The sequence below is a fragment of the Pseudopipra pipra genome, chromosome 6, assembly GCF_036250125.1.
Source record: "Pseudopipra pipra isolate bDixPip1 chromosome 6, bDixPip1.hap1, whole genome shotgun sequence".
Lineage (NCBI taxonomy): Eukaryota > Metazoa > Chordata > Aves > Passeriformes > Pipridae > Pseudopipra > Pseudopipra pipra.
In genome coordinates, this window is record NC_087554.1 from 3,335,875 (window position 1) to 3,354,765 (window position 18,891).

Below are 18,891 nucleotides of genomic sequence, written 5' to 3' on the forward strand. Positions count from 1 at the left end.
CCTATAAGGCAAAAAGGATTAGGACGCAGCAACAAACAGCTGGATTTTAATTATCGAGATTTTAGAGGGCAATGTCTTTATTTCCTCATAATTAGTGCTAAGTGCTACATAGAGATTAGATTTTTTGGACAGAATATAGCTGGTCTTTCTCTTGCTGCTTAATATTTCCTTTCTATGTTTCATCTCATTATTTTCTGTTATGCTTTTCTGATACAGAATCTCTATTTTTAGGTGAGACCAAAATTAAAACAGGAGAGTGCATTTCTTGTGAATTGTCCATCTCACAATCACCAATATAAATATAACAGCAATAGAAGGAAACAATTCCCACATCAGGAGAACTGGCCTCATATTTAATATTTGCTGTGAAACAGGATATAATTTTAAAAATAAGGACAAACAGGAGACCCACACACATCCCTCTGGCACTCCAATATCTCGTTCTCCTTTTTTCATCCCTGAAAATGATGAGACACTACTTACACAAAGTATTTTGGTGCAGTCTCTCTCCCAGATTGGCCGAACTTGCTGCCTCAGAGTTTCTTTTTGCAGAAAACAATACAATCAGAGGGTTTGGTTTGGGATATTTTTTTCCTTTTTGGGAACTACATCATAAATCTGAGGGTAATTACAACAAAGATTTTTCTATAATTAGTTGTAATGAACCTTGTATGATTGGGGCACATTCAAACAAAAAAGAAGCAAATCTTGTAGGAAACGGAATCCTTTTGAATATCTCATGATAACCCTTTTTATGATACAGTCTCCTTGAAAACAACATCGTTAAGTAATGCTTCTAAAAGTGTCATTATAATTTTAGCACTAAGATATAGATTAAAAAAACCCAAAATACTTTGTAGCAGTCTGTAATAGATCTGAAGTAAAATTTAAAATTACCCTAACTAGATAATGCTTCCTTTGTCCATAGCACACATTCCCAACAAACATAAAGAAGAAAAAGGGCTCATGCAAAATACTGAGATGACCTTACAAACAGCTTTATGATGGATAAAAAGAGGAGAAAAAAAAAGTCATAAAAAGCAACTGCATTGGAGGGTAATTTAGAAAAGAGGAACATATTTCTATACAAAGCTGAGTATAAATATTTATCAGATGCATAGATGGTCTAAAGATATTAAGAAAAATAACAAAAAATTACTATTTCATTGTCATATACTTCTTGCAAATACATGCTGGGATAATGCTTCAACTATAATAAAACTGCTCATTATCTGGAGATGCAGTAACAGGAGAACAAACATCATTTATATTGCTGAGAACAATTCTGAGGAGGCAGCGAAGGACTACAGGAGCAGAGATTCCTTTTTGATATTTGATGTTTATGTAGGTTGATTGAATTGGAATGATTAAAGTCATTTAATTAGAAACTGTACATGGGAGTTCTCTGCAAAAGAATAACGTATGCATTTGTTCAAATTCACAATACCCACTCTGGTAATGGTACAATATCATTTTGGGGACAGAGGGAAAGCAAATCAGGAGAGGATATTTGTGCTGCTCTGCAGCTGACCACAAAATATTTGATTTAGTGTGTGTCACATGGGCAGAATATTGGATGTGCTGTTCAGGATGCACTGCTCTCCATTTCTCACTGGTTATCTGGTAACCCTAAAGGGATTGCTCTGTTTCCAGTACTCCATATATACATACTCTGTGCAGTAGCTCTCATCTATGAGTAGCTCCCATCTATGAGATCCAGATTATTAATGTCAGCCTAATGCTAAAACAATACCAGTCTAATTCCTGAAAAAGACAGAGTAATTTCTCAAGTAATGTGGATTTTTTCCCCTGCAAATAAGATTTAAGACAAAGACATGCATGATAGTAAAGAGAACCAAACCCCCTTAATAATAACACTTTCTTCCACTTAAAGACTTATAGAGGTTCTCTGTTATCTATAGTCACCTTACACTACACTGAGAAAGTATTATTTTCTCTAAGTAATGAGGATAAGAGCAGCAAGATGTGAAGCAATTTACTTGAGGAGAGCTGGTGGCTGGTCTGAGCTGAAAGCTCAGGAATTCCTGGATGCTATTACTGCACTTCTCTCCATAATCTGGTGCTGCCTTTGCTGTAATAATCTCCCAGCAGAGTTTGTATTAATCATTTGCATTGCTGTAGCATCCAAAGAGCCCAGTGAGGCCTCTTACAGCAGTTAATGTACACACAGAGCAAGAAACAGAGTATCAACATCAAGAATATCTTGCACAATAAAACAACCTTTTTTTTTAATTAAAAAAAAGGGGGAGAGAAAGGGCAATAACTTAAAGAGCAAAATGAACAGTGCATGACAAGCCTGCCCGTTACTTCCACTCTGTGATAACAATAAATGCTGTTTTTACTACACCATAATATAAACTTACTTTAGGAAATTTTGCTAATTTAAAGTTCTTACATTTTCTTGTATTTTTTGTGCAATATAAAGTAATTTTAACTTTACTACATGCTTTATAGGACTTAAAACAGTTGCACATCGTGCTTTGCATCAAATAGTGTTTTTCTTGTTTCCTGGCAGCGCCATTCTTTTTGTTTTGTTTTCAAAAGATTTCAGTAGAAGAAATTAGCTTTTATGATAGAATATATATATAGATGTATATATCAATTTGAAAGATTACAGTTCATAAAGTATTTGCATTTTTTTCAGATACATTAGCATTATTTTCATCTCAGGACCACCAAACGTTTTGCTTTCGGATTCCCACAGGTTCACACTGAATATTAAAGATAGATGGACACTGTGTAAGACAGGTTGTGCTGGTTTTGGTTGGGGTAAGGTTAATTTTCTTCGTAGTAGTTAGTTTGGGGCTAAGTTTGGGGTTTGTGCTGAAAACAGATGTTTTCCATGGAGTCAAGGCTTTTTCTGCCTCTCATCCCACCCCCCCAGTGTGTAGGCTGGGGGTGCACAAGGAATTGGGAGGGAACACAGCTGGGACAGCTGACCCCAAATGGCTCAAGGGATATTCCAGACCACGTGGTGTCATGCTCAGCATACAAAACTGGGGGAAGAAGGAAGAGGGGATGTTTGGAGTGATGGCATTTGTCTTCCCAAGTAATACCATGGAAAGCCCTGATGGAGTCCATGGTGGAGCCCTGCTTTCCTGGGGATGGCTGAACACCTGCCTGCGATGGGAAATAGCAAATTAATTCCTTGTTCTACTTTGTTTTGCTTATTAAATGGTCTTTATCGCAATCCATGAGCTTTCTCACTGTTAGTCTTCTGATTTTCTCCCCCATCTTACCTTGAGGGAGTGAGTGGCTGGTGTGGGCTTGGGCTGCTGGTTGTGATTCACAGACAAACACTTTTTAAGTTTGTGTATAAAAATATGTTTATATATAATATAAAATCTACAAATATATATACAAAGGATATATAAAAAAGAATTTTTAACATCATAACCTTACCTACTGTCAGCAGCAGTACAGGTACCATCTGTGAGCATTCACATGAGGAGAATGAAGAAGCATGAAGCATTATACAAAGGAAACATATACAGAATATGTGCTGTTGGCACCCACATCTGCCCTCCTGGCTGGGCAGCCCTGGGAGGAGGGCACTCTCAGTCATTCCTTGATTATTAGAATGTCAAATACAGAGTTTGTTTATTGAATGAAGTTTCACATTGCAATTGAAATGGCAATTTCAAATGTGAATGAAACACTAGGAAATGAGCCAGTTGTCAAGTTCAACACCATTTAGGAGTGGGAGCAGTGATGGAAGATGGGATAACAGCAGCAGCACAGAAAGGTGCCCTGGCACTGAAACCAGCACCTCATCCATTCGAAGGTGGGGAACTTAGCAGATGGGAGGAGGGGGTGGGTGTCGTGGATACAGACTTGAACAGTTTGGAAACTATCCTCTGCAAGTTTCTGTATTGTGATGTGGTTCTTCTTTAAAGAACAGCAGGAACATCTGACTAACGCCCTGCAACTGAGATACAGCAAACACAAAACTTACAGCAGATGAAGAGTGAAAATACAGTGACCAAGCATTACAGCTGTGTTACAAAGATGAAAATCTCTAGCAGGATTGCAGAAGTGGGGGCCAGGATTTGCACAGTAACAAGGGGGACAAAAACTACTGGAATATAAAATAATTCAATTTACAGGATTTGGCCTAAGGAAAAATACATATAGCTGATGTTTTGAAAAAGGTTGCTAACCAACTCTGCTCACTGAGCCTAAAATTAGTCATGAAAAGCCAACAGGAGTATACCATAGGTTAATTTTTAAGATTCTAATATTTTTCAAGCAGCCAAAAAACCCCCAACAAACCAAACAAAAACATTCTTACCCAGAAAAATCCCTTATTTCTGCATCAACAACCATGGGGAGCTGCCCTAAAATAAAGGCCTGGGATTTGGAGGCATTATATATTTTCACATGCAACACATCAAGCTTGTGAGCAAGAAGAAAAATACTTCATCTAAAAAGTCTTACTCTCATTTTTTGCATGAATCTGAAAGAATTCACATATAATGTCAAGGCCACAACTAGATCTCAGCCTTCAAATCCAGCCCAGAACTCAGCCTCTGGTTTGTCCATATCTCCCCCTTGCTGGGTCAGAACTGGGAGAGGGAAGGGGTACAGGAAAAGCTCCAAGTCTGCCTCTGACACACACTCAAGACCATCTTAGTCAGCCACGTAGCTCAGCCCAGAACTGACAGATATTCTGACCCGAACTGAACAGAGTTCACTAAGCACAGTTCTGCCTGGCAATGTCCCTTGTCAGGCTTCATTCTGCTTTCACCCCTTTCTGGGACATTTAAGAGTTGCAGGGAATTCCCCTCGGCAACAGCTGGGGAGAAGCATTTCCTCCCAACACCCTGAGGAACAGGGGCCAAATTGGCTGCGTTTCACAGCTGAAAAAAGAAACAGCCCTTGGAGCAGATGGCAGGCAGCAAAGAGTGGTGTTGGAAATAATCTTTCAAGGCAATTTAATCCAAAAATCAGAATTCCACACAGCTTTCAAGTGAGATCTCAGCTACCTGAAAAACCCTTAATGTCCTGGCAGAGAATTTTCTGATCCTTAAGTAAAATAATGGTAAATAAATATATAACATCTATGATTATTAAAAGCAAAGGTGTAGCAATACAGATTAGTGCCCGGGTACCACCAGCACAGACGCGATAGAAAGAGACAACCACACGTCACAAATGCATTTTTCCCCTCTATATGGGTATCAAAAGCAGCAACCAGACTGATCTTCAGCAGCAATACAAAACTTGTAGCAAAAAAAGTGTTCATTGAGATCGCTCTGAGAGAACACGTTTTGCCACAGGACTGGAAGTATCACATCCTCCTCGCTGGCCATGGCTCATGACTGCAACATTTTGTGTAAAACAGTATATGTAGTAATATAACTGTAATAACAGGTACTAAAGTGATTAGTTTTGCACCATGCTAAATTGGTTTATTCTGAGATTAAAACTTAAGAGTAGAAACTAATGGTATTCAGAGATTTTATTGCCCACTTTTACTCAACAGAGCTCATGCTGTTATCTGTTAAATATCATCTTCATCATCAGCGTGCCCCCTTGCCCATTCTGCCAATTAAAATCACCCCAAAAGTACAACATCAAAAAGATTATGTTTTCTTTAAGCTGACCTTTAAAACTGAAGTTTACAATGCCCTGGTAAGAACTTAACATCTTAATTTACATAATTTTCTTCTAAATTACAAGTCATGTTTTATCAGAACAGAGCAACCCAGAGGACATGGGCAAGCTATGAGCCAGCAGCAAAACACTCAAACCCCAACGGGCTTAAATGTTCTCACGGACAGGTTACACAACACAAGGAAACAAGGAAAACTAAAAAGTCATCTGCTATTGAATTACACACACCCTCTTTCCCTTGGGGGTTGCCAGTCACCTTCCACTCTTTCTGAACCTTTTAAACAATTGCCCAAATAAGATGCAAAATAAAAGTTAACAAGTGTTGAATTGCTAGGATTGTTCATAACCATCTGGAATGATATGGCAGAACAACTTCCTGAATTAAGAAAGGTTGTTTCCTTCACTTGCTGCATGGAAGAACATATGAACTGAAAGTTGTTGAGTCCACTTCTAGCCCCAGCAGCATCACAGAAAATTAACATCAATCCAGAAGGAACACAATGATGACAACTAGATTCAAAGTGCTCTGGCTGGAGGAAAGTTTCCCTCAACATGTGTTAACACCCAGCATCCATCAAATATATTATTGTTCCTTGACAAATGTGTGAAAGTACAGAGTAGGGCCCCAGAACAGTCCAAATCTGGAAGGGACCTCATGCATTAAAACAAGTTTGTAGACTTGGTTGAAATGGTAGTAGCTACAGATCTTTATGCAAGCAGCATATTTTCAAGGCCAGATACTAGACTTCTAGTAACTTAAAAGTATATCTTTTATGGAAATCCTTTTAAAATTAGGTAGCTAATATGTAGAAAATATGTAGCTATTGTCATATCCTCTGTGGTGCTGATTATTCTCATTTGGAACACCCTTGAACAAAAAGTAGAAATGAAAACACACTCGGCACCCCTCCCAAAATTCATTACATGATGTGCTGGGAAAAAGATTTTTTCCCCCTCTATATGAACTAGCCCATAATTAAAAGAATAAACACAGCTACCACAATTTTTACATGTTTGATTGCTGAAGCAGACAAGGTGCTGCTATCACATCGTGCATGCTTGATAAAGCATATACATGTCTTTCTAGCAAGGACATACACTAGTAAGAGGCAGGTTAGCTGAGCAAACCCAAGTCAGCTGCTCTAGAGCAAGCTCTGCAAATCAGGTTTCTACATTGTGCTGAATCTGCATCTGATATTCCCACTCTGTTGAACGGCCCTTTTATCAACTTAGATGCAAAAACTCAAAGGAGGAACAAAAAAAACCCCAAATGTTTATATTTAATCCTACATTTCCTTTTAAACATTATGATTCAATAAAAGAATTTAATACTAAAAAAAAACTACACCTAAGATATTTCTATTATTCTACTATTCCCACGGGCTGGAGTGCTTGTCAGGCTATCATTAAATCAATTGTTCCACTCTGAAACCCCCTAACCACCTGTTAAGTGCTAGGTTCTTACACCTTGACTAACTGCAGGCAGGAAAGAACAGGTAACATCTCATGTCTGTGATGAGACATGTTGAACTCTCTCAGTCAAAAGCAACCGTGCAGCCTCTCATCTCTCCCTGTTCATGCAGACATCCCGGCCATAGCTGTCCTTCAGCCTGGGAAAACCAGGGAAGGCACATTTCTGTGGCCAGTGAGCCTTCCAAGTACTGTTTAGGTGCCATCTCCAAAATCCTCAAGCTCTTCTGGCAAACGGCTATCAGTGGCAATCAAACTCGTTTACATTACAAAGCTGCTCCCAAGAGATTACTGAAATCCCTCTGATTTCACTTATTTAATTTGGTAAGCAGATTGTGTTGCTGCAAAGTAGATTTGCGGATATCTGGATGGACTGTCACTGTGTGCAAAGCATGATACTGAATACAGGCTCACAGAACAAGTTTGTTTTTGTAATGGGTGCTATCAAAGAGATGCACAAAAAAGAAGAAAAATACTGCAAATTTTTGACCTCATGGTTTGGTTATGGTGGGCAGAGCTGCAGAGCACCAAATCCTTGAGGACCCAAGTAAAGCATCTGTGTCCTTCATCTGTGCCAGTGCCACAGTCCTGGTTTCATGCAGCACTATAGCAAAGCAAAAAAATAAAATCACATTGTATATTAATATTTATGCCTACTCATTAGGTACTTGCATCGTTTGCACAGCTACCCTGTTGGATAAAATCCCCACTGCCCATACAATCACATCTGAAGATATTTAGGAAATAAAAACACTTAGCTGGTCCACTGCATTAGATCTTTCCTGCAGTCAGTCTAACCTCATCCAGAATTGTAAAGCACGTTTATCAGCCCTCTGAGCACCACTGTGAAAGCTTTCCATGTAAAAATGTCATTTGCCTTTTGTGGTGACAGCTGTAAATGTGAACTACGAGTTTCAACAGGAAGCAGCATTTGATAGCACGGCTAGACCTCCTCCTCTCCTGTCAGCAGCCAGCACAAATGTGAGCCGCGTTACCGGAGAGGGCTGCTCTGTAAAAGGGCTCTGAGGGTGAGAAATCATCTCTCAGCTTTCACTGAGGAGGATACAATTGCAGTAGCCCTGCCCCTGGCCCGTCTGCCCAGCGGTAGATTCGACAGACAGATGGGCAAACATGAAACACATTTAAAAACCACTAGGAAACAGTTTACTGCAGAAAGGTAGAAATATGCTGGGATGGTACTTGCCGGCTGTGGCCTCGCAAAGGCAGGCTTTGACATTCTCTCAAACACAATGTTCTCCTCCACAGTTCTGCAAAGAAGTTGAGAGAATTGAGAAAATCATCTATTTAACCTGTAGCTAAGGAAAGTGTAACTCACTCTGCTCATCTTTCGAAATTGCGTACATGCAAACCATCCAAGATTAGGAAATTTCACTCACACCAACATGCTCAGAATGTATGACGTTAACTCTGCTTTGGACAGGTAAACGGAAGAACGTGGGGGTCAAACAGACTGATAAATCAATCTGAATTACTACAAAGGCAGGTGGTAGGATTTCATGCCTTTTCTAACATTTATAAAATATAGATATAAATGAGTTCTTATTACACAGCCAAGATGAAATTTGAAAGCAAGTATTATACCTGACCCACACAAGTAACAAGGCTCTCCCCCTTCAGTACAATCGACTTAGTTTATGACACCATACTGCTTTGGGAATTCAGTCTGATAATTTTTTGATCCTCCTTCCCTCAATCCTTCTCCATTATATAGCATTTCTAGTTTTTGAAGAATGTAGAAACGTTTTCTAGCTAAGGAGGGCCAGTATGAAGACAATGTTCTTTAGCCTTTATGCTTGCAAGTGGCATCTGACAATGGGATGGCTTTTGATCAGCCTCCCTGCAACAATAACAGGGCAATGAGTAGTTCTGTGTTATTTAAACTGAAAGCACAAGCAGTTAAACCAGGCACAGAGAAGGTTTGCAGCCTGAACTTTACCCAAGTATTATAAAAGATGGGATCTCACCAGTGGCACTCCTCTCCTCCAGCTGAAAGGGGGCTGCAGCACCTTCTTACCACACAGGAGTGGGGTCGCTTGATTTTTGTGTGCCAGAATGCCACACAGGAGTGGGGTCACTTGATTTTTGTGTGCCAGAATGCCACACAGGAGTGGGGGCACTTGATTTTTGTGTGCCAACCTGCCACACCTGTAGCTCACTGACGAGGATGCCCAGGGCTTCACCCACCACAGGCACAGCCAAATAAAGTTTTCCCACATTCCAGCGCCTTCTTTCTCCCGCATAGAAAGGGCAGATTATTCATGAGAAGTGCACTACAAAAGCCTGACTTTTTCCAAGAATGTGAGTTACCTGCAGTCATAACTTCACTTACAATCTGTGCTGGCCGTGCCAGGGCACCGCATAGCCCTCACTTCCAAGGGTGAAGTAAACAGCTTGTGGAAGGAGAAAGAGCTTTGAGGATTGTGTCATACAAGCATTAATATAGTGCTCACATCAGCAGCACTGTGGCTTTTTAATTTAAAGCATGTATTCCTTTGAGAATTACCATTATCTCATTTTTTTGCACTCTACCTATTATACAATTCTTTTCGGAGATCTTAACGTGACTGTCATGGCTTCTGAAAAACAGCAAATTGCAACCCCCAGCCACCACCAGCCCTTTAAAAGGGCCCAGAGGGGGGGGAAAGCCGGCACATCAATCGCTACAGCTTTCAACGCGTCTTTTCTAAAAGGAAGAGTTAAGTGTTATTTCATATTTTTTTTCCACGCGTGATTTCAGTTATTTCTCAGTAAACATATATATCCCAGGGCTCCGGCATTTCATCACGGAGGTTTAATTGAAAAAAAGCCCGGGGGGGGGGGGGAGGAGGTTGAGGGGTGTGGGTGGGTGGATGCAGAGGGGAGGGTGTGGGAAGGGTGGGAATTTGGGGGGGGCCGCGCTGACCGATCCCCCCCCCCCCGAGCCCAGCGCGGCTCCACGGCCCCCCCTGGCGGCGCCTTGCGCGGGGCGCGGAGCGGGCGCGGAGGAACCGCGATCCAGGCGGGATGGAGGAGGAGGAGGAGGGGGGGGGGGGTGGAGCGCCGGGCCGGCCTCGTTTGATGACTACACAATGAGCAGTGATATATTTTAATTTAAACACCATAAACCTATTGAGTGCTTAATTAACTTTAACCGTCTTTAGGGGAATGAAGCCAATTTGAGGGGGGTCAAAAAGGAGTTGTTTCGATATCAAACGGTTTTTACATAGTCGGTCCATTCATTCGGCCCACAGCTACTGATTAACACACAAAATTAACATGTTAGTAAAAATTCATATTCAGGTCCCCGGGGAAATTAAGATGCACATGCACAGAGCATGATTAGCACAACTATTGTTTTCCCCCAACAATATAATTTAATGGGTTTTCAGAATTACAGAAAGAGAGACTGGGTGCTGGTTTGAATTGATTATTTACCACAAAGCTTTGAAATATAGAGAAGACAAAAAACATCCTGAGCCAAGAGGGCAGTGACAGAGAAAAACAGGAGCAGAGCAAGCCCCCGCTGCAGGAGGGTATGGCTGGAGCAAGGGAGCAGGCAGGAGCCAGGCCCCCCATGTCCCACAGCACCCCATCAGCCTCCCCAAGGACTTTTCCCTTTGCCCTTGCCCACTGATGCCTTCCTCTCCTCCTTCCCTTTCATGTCTTCATGTTATTTTTCCACTATGTCATTTGTTTTAGTAAGAGAACAAACAGCTCAAAGCCTCTTCCTATGCCTCAAAATATTGTACTTGCCAATTACTTTTCAGAAATAAGAGGATTAGGAAGGGCGCCAAACAGACAAGGCAAAGGTGAATAAAAGAAGTGATATTTTTAAAAATATACAACTGGCAAGCCAAATCAAAATCACTGCCTGGAGGACCTGGCTTTTAAGTAATAACAAAAGAAAATGAGAAACCCTCAGTGACTTCAGTAGTTTTTGGATCAGGCCCTCACACATGGATGTTCCCCCCTCCATGGTGTCCCACACATCCTACTGGGTAAATCATTATTTCCAGCACGGAAAGGCACCAGGAGAGTTACCAGCCACCTTGTACCAGAGGTGCATCCTGTGAGGCCGCCAAAGTCTAAAAGTCAACAGTAGAGGAGGAAGGCAGAGATGCAAATGTCTGATTTCTTGCATCACTAAACTACCTGTAGACCTCTCATGTTCAGCAGGTTAAAAAAAAAAAAAGTAATCATATGGAGCTCAGATCAGCCATTTAGTGTAAAAGAAGACCCTTTCTCCCTCTTATCTGAATAATGTGACCAGGTTCTACACAAAGATTGATTAATTGTCAAACTAACAAAGGTCTTGTGACTGGAAAACGGTCCTGTGGCTTCCTGGTTTAAATGTATTAGTTGTTTAATGACAGTAGAGACAGAGAATTCTCTTGTCATAGATGCAGGTGACTGTACCTGCAGCTGGTGAGAGATCTCACCAATACACCCACCAACTCTGTCTGAGCTACCAGAGCTCAGGTCCCACAGCACCAGAGAATCTTACAGCTACAGTGCCTGTGGATACCAGCAATATCCACAGCCATGGGAAGAGTCTGGAGCTGGAATTAGTGAACCATCATGAGGTAATCAGGACAAAACAGATATCCAGAAAGACTGTGAAATCTCCATACACATAAATTTTTCTAAGAACTCGACTGCACAGAGCCAGGGGGAACCTGATACAGCTTTTATGTTAGTTCAGCCTTCAGCAAGAGATTGGACTTGATGACTTCCAGAAATCCCTTCCCACCCACATTATTGTACTACGCACACCAAACATTCCAACAGGGTGCCTCCTGATATTCAGAATTCGGGAGCCATACCTCACACAGCACCAGGATATTGTGGAACAATGGCACCTAACCATGGAACAGGCAGCAGCACTTTGACCCCAGGTTGCAGTGAGCCTGGAGTTCAGGAAAAGCCAAGAGCAGTCTTGTGTACAAACCAGGAATGTGCCCTTAAACACAATATAGTAAAATGCTGTCTTACTGCTATAGTCCACAAAGATGACAAATTCAGGATTATGATGAACCAGGAATCTCTGAATCCTTACTCAAAGTCTGTTAGAATCCAAATGCTGGAACAAGAACACATACCTATTTCCCTGGTATTGCAGACACAGTTGGCAAAGGAGGACAAAACCAAGCCTAATAGAAATAAGCATACAATTAGTTAGTTCAGAATTTTCAGCTTACTTTAACGAGACTTAAAGTTCCACTCCCACAACTTTAGCGTCTGGGCATGCAAGCCCAGTGCCTAGGTGTCTTTGTACAGGTCTAATTTAAACATGAAACAGAATTAAATTATTAGGGTTGCTAACAACAGTTATGAATCCATATTTAAATGATCATTTATGAAACAAGGACTAATAAGAGCAGTGTCATAACCTCATTCATCTTCGCATGTGATTTCCATTCTAATTTGATATTAGAGTAGTTGCATAGGTAGAAAATTTTAAAGAACAAAGAATTTGAAAGGCATCTGGAGCCTGTAGATCAGAAAACAGTACTAAAGCAAAATACTGCAGGGGTAGTGGAGCGGGAGAAAGGGGAAACTGGCTGAATGTCTTATGAGAGCATAGGTTCTGAAATTAATGTTTGGTTTATCATCAGCTGATTATTGCAAGAACTACGGTGAAGCACCTAAAAGTGGAGAGCTGGAAGCGATCTTGGACTCAGCCTTCAATAAAACACTGGAAAGGCTGTGAGAGAACAAGCACAGTTCAGCAGTGATCATAGTTAAGGTTCACCTCCTTGCAGAATATGGTGTGTAATAGTAACTCACAGTAATGTCTTAAGGAAGGGATATGATTTATTTATTGCAAAGATGGAAGTCCGAAACAGCTCATATGGGAAACCTCCAAAGAAGTAAAAATGTATTTAAAGTGGTGGTGTTAAAAATGAGTCTGAAGTATAGGAAAGCAACATATAAACTGAGGATTGTGATGTCACAGAAAAATAAGAGGAGTCTGCAGAACAGCCAAATCTAGAGAAGCAAGGAAGATAACTAACTTTCAGAGGACTTCTCACTACTTAATCTGTTTAACCAGCAGAACATAAAAGGAGAACCAGGACACCGTGGAGACAAATATATTTCTCTTAACTAGCTTTAGCACAAAAAGAACCTTGCCATTTCACAGATACTGAGAGAATGGTCTGCCCAAAACCTATTCTAATACAGTAAAATATTCCCCAAACAGAGACATCTAAGAAAAGAGTTGGTTGTTTGCAGTGAATTTGCATTAAAAATTAGGACCAGACAAGGCTGATAAAGATTTCTAAGAGAAGAAGTTATTAAAAGAAATTTTTTTTAAATACAGGCATATGTTTAAAAGGAATGGAAAAAGGCCAAAGGATGATCTAACTTAAAACCAGCCTAAAAGACAGGTGTTATGGATTGGCTTGGAAATTGTGCATCACAGTCCACTTCACTGGATCTGTCTGAGTCTGCAAGAGAGAGATCTAAATGTGTTCTGTCCACTGAGCAGGGCAAGGCAGCAGAGAGAAGGAGCTGAAAGTCTGGCTCTGGCTGAGCCTTCTTTACATCACTATCAAGCTGAGTAGTTAAAAACACATCAGCTCTTCTCCCAGTGCAACATGAAGCTAAACAAGTACAGCATCTGTAAGGAGGAGTGAAAGTCTCCTGTCCTACACATAGGAATTGCCAAATTAAGCACACGTGGTTATCATTTAAGGCAGTGTTGAAAAACCTTTTGATCCAAGCGCCATCTAAGGATTTACTAATGAAATAATCTAAATTGGCTCTAAACATGTCAGGATGGGTGTTGAGAGCAGGGAGTTCTAAGTCACCGTCAAAACTAAAGTGCTTGTTAGGCCACACCTGGAACTGTGTGTTGAGTTTTGGTCCCCACTGTATCAAAGAGACATGGATGGGCTGGAGAAAGGCCATAAAAATGGGGAAGCCTGCCATATCAGGAAAGGCTAAGAGAACTGGGTTTGTTCAGCCTTGAAAAGAGAAGGCTTAAGGGAGACCTTATCATGTTCTAGAATTTAAAGGGTGTCTACTGAGAAGGTGGAGACTCCCTTATTAAAAGGAGTCGTATGGAAAAGTTGAGGGATAATGGGCACAAGTAATCCTGGGGAGATTCCAATTAGACACAAGAGAAAAATTTTTCACGATAAGAACATTCAGCCATTGGAATAATCTCCCCAGGGAAGTGATGGATTCCCCAACTTTGGGTATCATTAATATTCAGCTGGACAGGGTGCTGGGCCATCTTGTCTAGACTGTGCTTTTGCCAAAAAAGGTTGGATCCTTGAGGTCCCCTTCCAACCTGAAGACCTCGGTTTTGGTAAACAGTCCAGGAAGAGGTGTCCCACAGGAAGAAGCAAAGTGTATACTCCAAAACCATTTGTATACTTATTTTTAAATACTTGGGGGAAAAAGTGGGCACATAACATTGTATAGATGATTGAGGGCTGCACAATCAAAATGATAGAACTTTGGAAAACCTCAGAGTTTCTCTGTGTATCTCTGCAATGGGCAATTCAGGAACAGAGTGGCATTCAAATTTCATGAAAATGAGGGCTATGACATCCAAAAAACAAACAGCTTAACATTACTAGAGCACTAGACACTGAAAAGTTTGAAAATTAATTCCCATGGCTCATGTTCAGGGAATCTAAGTGTGTGGATAACATCTTCCCACTCTAGAAGCACTGTAAGTAAAAAACAATGGTATGACCAAGAGAAGTACCAGTACACACTGTCTTCCAGCAAAGCAAGAAATCAAACCACCACTATTACATTAATTGCCTTTTTTTTTTTTTTTAAATCTTTAGTTTTGGCTGTTGCAGATCAAAAGATCCCACAACATTTTATGAATGGAGGTATATATTTCATGGGAGGAAATTAGGAAAAATAAGACAATTATCAGAAAAACTCTATAAATGACAGGAGATAGCACACCTGCAGCAAGAGGATTTTCCACTGGCCTTTCTCATAATTAATGAGACAAAAGTCCCAAGGAGAAACCAGAGTATAACAGCATAACACACAGGAGCCTTAACACATAAGATGTAACAGAAGGTCTTGTGCATAAAGAGGATTACTAAACCAAAAATTTACATTAAAGAATGAATTTTTTTAAATATCTGCCTAGAAAACAATGTTTTTATCTATAGTAGATAAACAAAAGATACTGTTTATCACATATATAGAAGAAAAAAATTTCATGATAGAGCAACAGACAGACTGAGAAGCATCTTTTATGAAGAATTTAAAAAAAAATCCATTTACTTACTTCATTTATGTAAGACTACTTACTATCAAAAAGTAAATCATAAAGAATGCTGAAATTACCTCAGCAATTATTTAGTTAAACCACATAATTATATTTCATCCGTATAATTTGGTTTTGTCACAACACAATAAACCACAAGCAGGTGATTAACAGACAAGTTCCATGAAAGGCCAAAATGTATGGATCTCATCTAAGAATATGTGAATTGCTATGCTTTCAGTAGTATAAATTATTTAGACCAGCACAGACCAAGCAACACAAGTAGTAGGCAAAGTTTTTAAACTCTGTGTGTAGATCCTCAAGCTCATACAATACTCTTAACTGGATATTCACCTATACATGGAATATATGTCAATTTAGGTACTACGACTCTCCACAAATATACAAAAAATTCTGAAGCTAACTGGAAAAAAAAATGTTTAGAAAAAACCACACTGAATTTATTTCAGATCCTATGTTGCCTGGCAGTTGCTTAACTTCAAATAAATAAAGGTTGAGGGGAAAAAAAAAAAAACAAACAACCCTGAAGAAACTAAAAAGTACATTCACGACTTACATCAGTAATTCAACTCGAAGTGCACAAACACACTTGACATCTGCAAACGCCGTGTATGTTTTCCACTGAAACCACACAGGCCCTCACCAGGGACACGTGACAGGACATAAGGATAAATACATTTCACACAGGTTTACATCAGTATATTCTAGAAGACTATGTGGCTGTGGAGTTGCAACAAGAGCACTCCTTTATTTTATGCACATAGTGCACTGGCGTTTCCCTGTAAACTTTTTGTATTGCACAGGTAATAGTCTCAGCTCCATTTAAAAACAGAAGAGCAAAAGCATTTCCTATTATGATCTTTTCAAGCAGAATAAGTGAAGAGTTATGGCAAGTTCATGCCACTTTCAAGATGTTTAACACAAGTATCATAATTGTCACAATGGGTCAGGAAACAAAGACAGACTTGTCTCGGTGGTGTTGTCTGTTCTCTATAGATCACACTTATTTTCCTTTCATATTTAGGAAATGTAATTATGTCTAATTCAAATTACAAGAGAGAATAATTACACAAAGCCGTTTTTTTCTTTATAGTTAATCCTCTGAATATTTTATTTGCCAAGGCATACAATTTTCCAAAAAGAAAACATTAACTTATGTGGCCCGTATGGAATTTATTTAATTATATGATATTCCAATATGGTTCCCTGCAATTTATTATGTTAATTAGTTAGATTATGTGTGAAACACTTCGTAATGAGCCCATTCCTTTACACGTATTTTTTAAGTTCTTCTAATTAACAATTTTTCTCCATTTATGAAAGTTAACTTGGCTTTGTAGTTTAAACAATATAGCATTTACATCAGCGTAGACTTGCTAAAGATTTTGAGAATTTAAACTGTGGTTTTTTTGAGACTGCAATATTCTTACTATAACTAAACACTGGAGTAATTTGAGAATAGTGTAATTGGAGAATACTGTGTATTTGGTATCATAACCAACTCCTGTACTACTTTAGGAGTAGGTGCAATATTATTGATTGCATCTGGGGGGGGGAAGGAAAAGACCTCCAATCAGTCTTAAACCAGGAGGGCAGAAGAGGATTAAAAGAAAGCCTTTAATAATCAGCATGTGCAAATCTCTTTTGGAAATGAGCCAACAAGCTAGATCAACGTGGATTTTTGCAAGAAAGCAAGTTACTGTTTGTTTCATACAAGCTAACTACAAGCTACTACTACTGTGTGAGAAGGGCAACACATCACTGAACATAAAATCTCTTCTGTGACATCTTCTTAAGAATATTTTTTCCAAGAGTCCTGGGATACTGTCTCACTTGAAACTTCATTTGGTACATGTAATTTTCCTTTTGCTAAAATGAAGAATGCTTTATTCATTCAGGCACTTCCCTGCCTGAGTTTTCCATTGCAAAAGGTGAGATATTTTAGGTAGATATCACGGGGTTTGTGCCAACACAGCCTTATGTGTCAAAGCTGGAAACATATTTCCAGAACCATGCTGGAACTCCTAATACATTCTGCATTTAGCTGGGAATTCACATCTGGTTCTTTAATCTCCAAATACACCCTGGCATATTTGTAGGTGGATGAAGTACTGACAGAACACCCTTTCAGCTATGGGTGCTATAACTCACAAAGTACCCACCCATTACTGCACTCCTGCTACTGAATTCAGCCAAAGAAGTCACTTCATAAACACGGGATTTGTTTGTTGGGCTGCATTTCTTTTCACACTCAGGGAGGGCAGACAGGGAGGGAGTGTCATTGAACTGAAGTGTGTTATGGGTAGGATTAAAGGGAGAGCTGGGGCAGGGGACTTTAGTGGGGTTCTGTGACAGGCCAACTGACCGGGAAGATGGAGTGGATGAGGGTCTCTACAGACAAATAGAAGCCTCACATTCACAAGACCTGGCCTTCATGGGGGACTTTGAACACGCTACTTTGTTGGAGGGACAAGAGAGAAGGGGCAATCCAGGAGGTTCCTGGAATGAGTTGATGATAAATTCTTTCTCCAGGTGATAGAGGAGAGGGTGGTAGGGAATGTGAAGCTCAGTGGCAGCCTTGGCTTGACCTTTCTCTCCACGAGATGCTGGAGATCAAGATCCTGAGGGCAGTGGGGAGGGTGCATAGCAAGCTCACCACCCTGGACTCAGGAGAGCAGACTTTGTCTCATGGTATTTTATCAGGCAGATTCCAGAAGAGGACAAAGCCCTGAAGGGAAGAGCAGCCCCAGAAAGCAAAAACGACATGAGGCCTGTGTGGATGAACAAGGAGCTCCAGGACAAACTCAAACACAAAAAGGAAGCCTACAAATGGTGGAAGCAAGGACAGGTAACCTGGAAAGAATAGAGAATAATTGTTTGAGCAGACAGGGATCAGGTTAGGAAAGCTAAAGCCACAATAGAATTAAATCAGGCCAGGGATATCAGGGCAATAAGAAAAGCTTCTATAGGTAAATTGGTGATAAAAGGAAGATTAGGGAGGAAGGAAGGAAGGAAACGGGAGACCTGATTACATGGGACAGGGAGAAGGTTGAGGTACTCAACTTTTTTGCCTCCATCTTTGCTGAAAAGTGCTCCAGCTACACTGCTCAGAGAAGGCAAAGGCAGGGACTGGGAGAATCACCTACTGCACAAGATAATCTGGTCTGAGACAATTTAAAGAATCTGAAAGTGCACGAGTCCATGGGATCTGATAAGATAAATCCACAGGTCCCAAGGGAACTGGAGGATGAAATTGCTAAGCCACTATCCATCACATTTAGGAAGTCATGGCAGTCCAGTGAAGTTCACACTGACTGGAAAAGGGGAAACATAATCCTAATTTTTAAAAAGAAACAACAGGAAGTTACAGGAGGTAAAGGACAGAAATAATGTTTTAAAATTACCTACTGCTCAATGATGAGGACAATGGATGCTCAACACAAAAAAAAAAAATCCACAAAGAATTTCAAGTTGAATCAGCCTCTCCCCTTAGATCCTTAATGGTTTACCCTGCGTGT